This window comes from Castor canadensis, chromosome 11 (assembly GCF_047511655.1).
Source record: "Castor canadensis chromosome 11, mCasCan1.hap1v2, whole genome shotgun sequence".
NCBI lineage: Eukaryota > Metazoa > Chordata > Mammalia > Rodentia > Castoridae > Castor > Castor canadensis.
Window position 1 is genome coordinate 50,936,270 of NC_133396.1, and position 10,313 is coordinate 50,946,582.

General features: G+C 41.5%; 1 long non-coding RNA gene across 2 annotated transcripts; it reads right to left on the minus strand.

Annotated features, from left to right (window-relative positions):
• Positions 1-48: 48 nt before the first annotated feature.
• On the minus strand, positions 49-6,221 carry LOC141414063 (uncharacterized). Of its 2 annotated transcripts, XR_012439161.1 has the most exons (4): positions 5,970-6,221; positions 4,028-4,078; positions 3,527-3,616; positions 49-675 (listed from the first exon to the last, which is right to left on the minus strand). It is a non-coding gene; the product is annotated as an uncharacterized lncRNA (long non-coding RNA). The 2 variants fall into 2 exon arrangements; XR_012439160.1 differs by having other exon boundaries at positions 49-3,616.
• Positions 6,222-10,313: the final 4,092 nt, after the last annotated feature.

A 10,313-nucleotide genomic window follows, 5' to 3' on the forward strand; every position in this document is an offset into this window, starting at 1 on the left:
TACCTCCTGAGTAGCTGGGATTACAGAGGAGAGATACTGCACCTGACTTTTAATTTTTTATTTTGGTGATACTTGGATTTGAACTCAGGGCTTCAAGATTTCTAGGCAGGCACTCTACCACTTGAGCCATGCCTCCAGCTCTTGTCTTTTCAATGTTTTAGGAAATTGCCTGCAAGGTGCACCACTTTCTCCCCCTCCCCCCTCAGTCCCCTGGTGCATCACTTTGTAGCTTAAGTCTTATTCAATAATGGAGAGGACTTCTAGATTTTGTTTTTGATTATATTTTCCAGAGAAGATGTGTCATTATGTTTATTTACAGATGAAGAACTTGAGACTCAGACAAGTCACAGTCACGTAGTAGTGTGATGGAGTCCAGATTCAAATTCAAGTTTCTCAGTTTCTGCAGCTACATGATATCCACAATGCTAGATGACAAATGGAGCTTGGCGTGACACGTAGGAGATACAGAAGAAAGATGGTCTACATGTTTGAGATGGGCATATATGTATATTGGGTGTGAATCTCAAAAATCAAACTCAGGTGTACAAGAAATGTAGCTTCATCATTCTCCTGTACTCCATCTTTATGTTAAGCCCTCATTTTGCCAGACATCTTGAACTTGCTCTCAGTCTAGTCATGGTCTTCTCCCATTATTCTTGGTGTTTCATCTAAGTTCTAAGGGCCAAGAGGCACAAAAACACAAACTGGTGATGTGGATACACATTAGCGCCCATGGTGTACACTTGCCCATGATCCTTGCAATTGTCACTCACCTGTCCACTCCTGTTTGCCACCACCCACCTTCTTCTCCTTTGTGACATTCCCTCTCTTCCTTGCATTCTGCCTGGATGTTGGGGATTCTTCTGTGCCTACCCACTCAGTGCCAGGGTAGTGATTCAGAAGATTTCTACTGTGCTATGTCAGACCACAGGACAGCTTCTACACCACAGGCTGGACACAGAGAACCCTGGATCTGCCCTTTCCCCAAACCCAAGTCCTCTCCACTCCCAGATTGTCCAAACCCACTTGGGGTTTCTATGCACCTGTCAGCCACTGAGAACAGCAGGCAGCAGACCCCTCCTCAGAAGTGCAAACCTGCCTTTCTGATTGCTGTAATTTGGATGTTGCATGGTCCTCAAAACTGTTATATTAAAGGCTTGGCCCACAGGGTGGCACTATTGAGAGATGGGGAATCTTTGAGAGATGAGGCTGAGTGGGAGGTCTTTGGGTCATGGGATATGTCCTCAAGTGGGAGTGTGGGACCCAGCCTTTTTCTCTTCCTCTCTTTTGTATCCCAGTCATGAGGTGGGCAGCTTTGCTCTCCCATGCGCTCCCACCATGATGTGCTGCCTCACCACAGGCCCATAACAACAGGGCCAATTGATCAAGGACTGGAGCCTCCAAAACTGTGAGCCAAAATAAGCCTTTTCTGTTTATAAGTTGAGTGTTTCAGGGATTTGGTCTAGTAACAAAGTTGACTGACACAATAACTTTTCTGCTCCAGACTTCTTCCAGTCTTGAGATCTCTCATTTCAGAGGCCAAGTAGGGATGGGAAATGAGCTCTGAATCACCAGATATTCTCTCTGCCCTAAGTCTCCTCAAGGCAAAGCCCTTGGAACCACAAAGACCTCCACTTTTGCAACTCAAAATCCTTTTCTCTTATTTTCTCCAGGAGGAGGTTTCCCAAACACTCTGCCTTCTTCTCTGTCATCTCTTCTTGAGGCTGTAGGGTGGTGGGGATAGATGTGACAGCAAACCTCAGATGGGAGGGAACACACATCAGTAAACAGACTACAATAATACCATGCCTAGGGGGTGTAATTCTGAATACTTAGTTACCTGCATGAAGTGAATGCTACCTGAAGAGGAGACACCAGCTGGAAGTGAGAAGGACAGCTGATTCAGTCCGTTTTTCATTACTATAATGATATTCCTGAGAAAGAGATTTGGTTAGCTCACGGTGTGGAGGTTCAAGGGCATGACACTGGCCTCTGCTTCCAATGGTGTGAATAAGAGATCATATCTCAAAACAGGAAGCTTGAGAATGATTCAAGGGTTAGGCTTGCTTTTATAAGGACTTGCTCTCTCCAGAACTAACTCAAGGTCCCTGGAACCTACCAAGAGCAGCATCTCCAATGACCTAAAGACTTTCTGCTAAGCCCCATCTCTTAAAGGTCCCACCACCTGTTAACATCTCTTCACCAAACTTCTAACACATGGATGCTAGGAGGACACACTTAAACCAAACATCCAAACTATGGTGAAGGCCAAACTAGAGCAGCCCAGCTTAACATCAGCTTTGATTCTGCCATAAAAGCATATCTGGGCAAGAGCAATGAATGCGCTCTATGGCCTTGAGTAAATTATTGACCTATCTTAGCCTCTGTCAAGTTCACTTTGGTCTCTCATTCTCTGTCTTCTCTTGGGCTTGGAACTCTGCAGACTCCATCTAGTGTTTCTCTTCTTCTCTTTCTACCCAACTTTCCCAGATCAGCTCATCTACTCTCCAGGCTGACTGTCACTTCAATGAAGTGTCGCAAATGTTGAACAGGAACTACATACAAATCTTTGAGTGAGGATGGGAGGTGGGGGTAGAGGTGGAGGTGAACAAGCAGGGAGAGGGCAAATGGCAATCATGCAGGCATGACTGGCCTCTGTCCATTGTTTCACCCCTGACATGAGACCACAGCTGTCTTTTCACTACTCAGCAAAACTTAAAAAAAAAAAGGAACTAAAACTCTACTGTTATCATTTCACCATGTTACCATGTGAACGCATTATTCTCAGAATGGTAAAAATATAAAGCAGTCATGCTTTATATCCAATCATGACATAGTGGGAACCACTGGACCTTTCTTCATAAGCAACTAGAAAACTGGACTAAACATATAAACTCGGCTTGCTGACATTGGGCAGATGAGAAGCAGGATAGGACCAGGACTCCTGAGGAAAGCCAGCAAACCTCGGGAGTCCTGTGACTGTCCTGGCTTGATGCCTGGAGACCACTGATGGAGGGCAGGTGAAAGGAAGGGGACGGACACTGAGGCTGGTGGCCTCATTAACATGAGGGATGGAAACATCAAGCCTGGTAAACTTCCCATCTGAAAGCTGTGGGAAATTGTTACAGAAAGAAGGGAGTTATACAGATAATGAACTCTGGAAATCTGCATGGAGCTCCTTTGCATTTTTGCCAACTATGCAGGTAGAAAGTTGGGCACAGACAACTTGAAAATTGTAAGCTAAACATTCCCAATGATCACACAAGGGCAGGAATATGTTCCAAGGCTGACCAGCTGGGGTACTGCCTAGGGCATAGAATAGAGACCCTCGAGGAAGTACACTTTAGTAACAAGTCTAAACTACCCCTGGAGTTAGGTACTCTTCACCTGTCTTAGCAAAACTATAAATAAGCCTCAGACAGAAACAACAAGGATACAGAAGAGCTTAACCCCACCATCAACCAGCAGAAGCTAATCTACATTTACAGAACTCTGCACCCACCAGCAGCAGCACACACATGCTTACCAAGTGACAAGGAAGATACACCAAAATACCCAAGCTCAAACAAACTTCAACCAATTTTAAAGCATGGAAGTCATACAGTGTGTTGTCTGCCTACAACGGAATCAAATTAGAAATCAGTAACAGGAAGAAAATAAGAAAATCCCCAAACACTGAAAAGTCAAAAAACATTTGAAAATTTGAAAGAGGCCCTCTCAAGAGAAAATTTTGAAAATAAACCAAAATGAGCAAATATGAAAATAGTACATTTAAAAATCTTGTGGAACACAGCTAAGGTCACACTGAGAGAAATTTATAGCCTTAAATGAAGTAAAAAACAGAAAAAGTCTCAAATCAATAATCTAAGCCCCACTTAAAGAACTAGAAGAAGCAAGGTGTAATCTCAGCACTTGAGAGGCTGAGGCAGGAGGATAATGAGTTCAAGGCCAGTTTGGGCTACATTTAAAAAAAAAAAAAAAAAAGGTTACTGTCTATGTGTCTGTGAACCAGAAAGAAAGTCCTCACCAAAACCCCAATCATGCTGGCATCCTCTTCTCAGACTTTCAGCCTTTAGAACTGTAAGAAATAAATGATTATTTTTGAAAAAAAAACCTAGAAAAATAATAGAAAAGTAAACCCAAAGAGAGGAGAAAGAAAATAAAACAAGAGCAAAAATCAATGAAGTTGAAAACAGACCAACATAGGAAAATCCATAAGTCCACAAGCCAGCACTCAATAAAATTGACAAACTTTGGCAAGATTGACAAATAACAAAAAAGAGAAGACTACAAACATCAGGGATGAAATAGAGAATATTCCTTCAGGCTCTGAAAATGTCAAAAGGAACACTATACATACATTTGCCAATTTACACAAAATGACACAATTCCTCAAAAAGCACACAGAATAGAGCTGGGGACATGGTTCAAGGGGCAGAGCCTTGCCCTGAGTTCAAACTCCAGTACTGCCAGAAAAAAAATCACACAAATAACCATACCACATCCAATATTAATTAGGTAGTTTGGCTAGCCCAATAATTATTAAAGAAATTGATGTCATAATTTGAAAACTTTCAGAAAAGGCAATCTCCAGGCCCAGAAGGTTTCAATGAAGACTACTTAACAAGCATGTAAAGAAGTAACACTAATTCTATATCAAGTCTACATAATCTCTTCAAGAAAAATTGGAATTTTTTCAAACTAATTTTATGACAGCAATCTATATTGCCCTAATAACAAAGGCAGAAAAAAGATAGTATCAAGGACCAGCCGTGGTGTGGTTCACATAACTCAGGAAGTGGTGGCAGGATTGTGAGTTCGAGGCCAGCCTGGGATACACAGTGAGTTTGACCTACATATTTATATTTTCAAAATAAATAAACAAGATAGTACCAAAAAACCACAAAAAAGAAAACTACAGACAAATATTATTAACAAAACATTAGCATACAGAATGCATCACTAGTGGCTGGGTTAGCTCTGTGGCAGAGCATGGTCTTAGCATGTGTGAAACCATGGGTTCAATCCCCAGCACCAAAATAATAAAAATATGTCAGTATGTAAACAGAATTATATATCAGGATGAAGTGGAGTTAGTTCCAGAGATGTAAGATTGGTCCAATGTTTGAAAAACAGTTACTATAATCTATAATGTTAACAGACTAAAGAAAATTTGGTGCAAATTGATGCAGCAGAAAACTATAAAACATTAAGATATACCATATTCATGGACTGGAAGACAATATTGTAAACACATCAATTCTTCCCAAATTTAAACACAGATTTAAGAATTCCATAGAAATTCTTAGCAATGGGCTGGTGGAGTTTCTCACATGGTAGTGTGCCTGCCTAGTGAGTGGGAGGCTCTAAGTTCAAATCCCAGTATCACAAAAAATTCCTAGCAATATTTTTGTAGAGATGGACAAAATTATTCTAAAAATTATATGGAAAAGCAGAGGAATTAAAATAACCAAAAGAATATTGAAAAGGAAGAAAAAGAATAAGGAAGAACCACTCAATCCAATTTTATGACTTAATATAGCTATAGTAATCAAGACCACATAGGAGTATTTGGAAAGGGATGGATGCATAGATTAATGAAAGTGAATAAAGAACACAGAAACAGACATACACAAATATGACAAAATGAATCTTGACGACAATGCAAAAGCAAATTAATGGAGGAAGGATGGTCTTTTCAACAAACGATATTGGAACAATTGGATGTCCACAGGCAAAAAAAAAATTAATCTCTTTTCAAATCTCTCAGAGAACATTTGAAAATTAACTCAAAATGAACTACAGACTTAGGTATATACAACAATAAAATTTTTGGAACACAATACCTGACTTCAAACTATACTATGGTCATAACAATAAAAACAGCATGGTGTTGTCACAAAAACAGACACAAAGACCAATGAAACAGAATAGAAGACCCAGACGTAAATCCATGCAGCTACACTCACCTCATCTTTGACAAAAGTGCCCAAAATATGCTATGTAGAAAAGACAGCCTCTTCAATAAAAGTTTCTGGGAAAACTGGATATCTGCATGCAGAACACTGAAACTAGATTCATGCCTATTACCCTGTACAAATATCAACTCAAAGTGGATCAAAGACCTTAGTAAATCTTAGAACTTTGAAACTACTGCAGGAAAGAGTAGGAAATACCCTGGAACATACAGGCATAGAAAATAACTTCCTAAATAGAGCTCCAGTGACTCAGCAATTAAGAGAAAGGATTGTCAAATGGGACTACATGAAACTAAAAAGCTTTGCACAGCAAAGGAAACAGTCACCAGACCTAAGAGGCAGTCCACAGAAGGGGAGAAAATCTTCATCAGCTATACATCTGACAAGGGATTTGATTAGTAACCAGAATTTACAGGGAGCTGAAAAAACTAAACTCCTAAAAAATCAATGACACAATGAAGAAATGGGCAATGAACTGAACAGAAATTTTTAATGGAAGAAGTACAAGTGGCCAAAAAACACGTGAAGAAATGCCCAATATCCCTGGCCATAAAGGAAATACAAATCAAAACCACATTAAGGCTGGGCACAGGTGGCTGATGCCTAGCTATGGTTACTCAGGAGGCAGAGATCAGGAGGATCATGGTTTAAAGCCAGCCCCAGGCAAATAGTTCATGAGACCCTGGGTAGAAAAAAAACCTATCACAAGAAAAGGGCTGGTGAAGTGGCTCAAGCCATAGAGCACCTGTCTAGCAAGTGTGAGGCCCGGAGTTCAAGACCTAGTGCCACCAAAAAAATCCCAACCAACTAAACAACAACAAAAACTCCCACACATTAAGATTCCACCTCACTCCTATTAGAATGCCTACCATCAAGAACATAAACAACAAATGTTGGTGAGGATGCAGGGAAAAAAATGAATCCTCATACAATGCTTGTAGGAATCTAAATTAGTACAACCACTATGGAAAACTGTATGGAGGCTCCTCAAAAAATTAAAAATAGACCTGCCATATGATCCAGCAATACCACTCCTAAGGATATACCTGAAGGAATGTGAGTCAGGATACATAAAGACAGCTGTACACCCATGTTTACTGCATGTTATTTATAATAACTGAGCTATGGAAACCACCTAGATGTCCTACAAGTGATGAATAGATTAAGAAAATGTGACATTTGTATCACACACAATGGCATATTTCAATCATAAAGAAAAATGAAATGTCATTTTCGGGTAAAATGACATGTCATTTTCGGGTAAATGTAGGGATGGGAGAACATCATGCTAAGTGAAGTAAGCCAGGTTCAGAAAGACACAGGTCATATGTTTTCTCTCATTTGTGGAAGATAGATCCAAATCCAAATCCAAGTATCTATCTATCTATCTCCCTATATATAACATGTTTCCAAAAGTGGGACTGTTAGAAGAGACTAAGGGAGGAAGAAAAGGATGATAGAGAGTAAATAATATTGAAATACACATCACATGTGTGTAAGAACAAGGCATAATGAAACACTAAAAACTGTTGAACAATATAGGTATGGAGGAATGATAGAGGGGAGTTGACTGACTAAAGTACAATATATTTACAGGTAAGACCTGTAAAATATCAAGGTAAGACCTTACTTAAACAATGGAGGACAGGGATGTAGAAGGAATCATGTTAAGGGAAGGATAATGGTGGGAGGACGAGGGTAAATGAAGAGGGTAAAGGAGGGTGAGTGTGGTTGAGGTACTTTCTATACACGTATGAATATGGAACACTGAAACCTGCTGAAGTCATTTTAAGAAGGGGAGTGGGGAAAGAGGGAGAATAATGGAGGGGGTGAACCAAACCGGAGTAGTACGATATATGTATATATGGAAATGCCACAATGAAACCCTGAATGACAATCATATACTAATAAAAATGTTCTTTTAAAAAGCAATTTATACTTTGCATAGTCATTAAATAATGATCTAAGTTGGGGAAAAAAACCCTTTTGGAACAAAACAGGAGAAAATATCCAGGACCTAAGATGTGGTTAGTGGTACTGGGGTTTGAATTCAGATGCTTTGCCTTTGCTAGGCAGGTGCTCTTTTATTCAAGTCACTCCTCTAGACCATTTTCTTCTGGTTGTTTTGGAGATAGGATCTTGTTTTTCCCAGGCTGATCTGGACCTCGATCCTCCCAATCTCTGCTTCCCACATACTGTGGGAAGACACGTGCACACCACTGTGCCCAGCTATTGGTTGAGACGGGATATCCTGACCTTTATGCCCTGTCTGGCCTTGAACCAGGATACTCAGTCCCTCAAATAGCTAAGCTTACAGATGTGAGCCACCAGTGCCCGGCTGAGTTTGGTGTTTTTATACATGACGCCAAAAGCGCAATCTTTTTTTTTTTTTGGTGATACTAGAGTTTGAACTTGGGGCCTCACGCTTGCTAGGCAGGTGCTGTACCACTTAAGCCACTCCAACAGCTTGGTGTTGGGTATTTTTGGAATAGGGTCACTTTCTCCGCCCCTGGGCTGGCCTCGAACCAAAATCCTCTTGATCTGTACCTCCTGAGTAACTAGGATTACTGGTACCGGCAAAGGGGTTTTCTTTTTCTTTTTTCTTGGCATTGTGATGACCATCAGAGGCTCATTACAAACACTGCTCAATTGGGCTTTGGCTGCCTCACCACCCCCAATGGAGTCCCAGAACAGGTAAATGCTGTCAATAAGCCACTGTTATAAATTATTTAGAGAGGTAGCATGCAACCATAGAGAAAGTGGAACTCCACCAGGACTGCCCAGCTTCCCAATTACTCAAACATTTAAAGAGAACAAACAGAAAACTTAGGCAGCCCTCCTTCCTATTGGCTGCCACCCTTCCATAGCTCTTCCCTAATCTGGTGCCACCTTTCAAGAAAAAGGAGAGGCAAAATAGGAGAAGGGCTCCTGAGGTGTGTGGAGGGGCTTGAGACTGGGGGTGATCACGTGTACACAGATGTGCACATGCATCGCACTACCACTACCACCTCTGAGTGCTAAGGTGTCCAGGGTCAAAAATAAGTTCTCTTGTTAACCCATCTCTGTATTAGCCCCCAATTCAAAGAGTATGAGAAAGGAATACACAGACTGGCCCACAAATAACCCTGCACACATGAAAGCAATTTTCCATGTCCTACAAGACTTCCCAATTCCCAAATTCCTTGTTCTCGTGAAAACACACGTCCTGCCCTTTATTCATTCATTCATCCATACATTTGTTCCTTCTTGATGATCCTGAGTGGGAATGACATGTGAGAAGCACTACCCCCATGCCCTGTGGGCAACACACTTCTTAATACCAGGAATGCTAATATTAGGTTATAGATGCAGTGCCAGCTGCAACGAGAGACCAGGAGGGGAGGTTTCTGAATTCTTAGGGAGACATAAGACTTCTGATCTTGAGCCTCTCTAGACAGCAAGAATAGAGCCACTGACACTTGCAGTCAAGATCTCCATGAAATCCTGGGCCCAGTCCCAAGCCCAGTCCCCAGTGACCATCATTCACAGGCAAACAGACCAGAGGCATTATACTCACTATTCTATAGGAAATATTCTCAAGTCCACAGTGAAAAGTTTATTTAGGTAGCAAAACGTTGCAGTTCTCTGGGACCCACTTCCTGCAACCAGTTTCCTGCAACAAGTTTCCAATTAAAAATGCTGACTGACAAAATGCTTAAAACATGTTAGGCTGTGCAGAGGAAGTGAAACTCCAGTTCAGTTTTTTTCCCCTTTATTAATTTATCCATATGTGCATACATTGTTTGGGCCATTTCTCCCCCCTGCCCACCTCCAGTTTACTTGAGATGTTTTGTAAAGAGTGAAGATTGAGGACTGGGAATGTGGTTCAAGTGCAGCCCTGAGTTCAGATCCCAGTACTGCTGAAAAAAACGTATAAAAAGGGTGAGGACCGATACATTTAAGGAACAACCAATGCCAAAGATTCTGACACTGACTTCTGTACTTTGACCCCGGCCCTTCAAAGCTGGGTTTCAGCCTTCCATCTACAAGGTCCCTTATTGCTCTTGCATACGGGGATTTTCCTCAACCCAAATGCATGCTGGGCATAACACAAAGCCAGCTGCAAGTGACAGAGGTTTGTGTTGCACCGAAAGGAAGTCCATCCATGATGGCAGTGGTGTTTGGTGGCTGCAGGCCCAGCTTCCTAGAGAGAAGCTGAGGTGTGTCTTCTACACAGTCTCCCAGAGGGGGCCCCTGGGAATGCACTCCAACTGTCCATAGGGGTTACTTGTTACACCACCCTCACTTCAACCACCGCCTTCATTTTATGCCTCCCATCCCACACCCCCGCCCTGC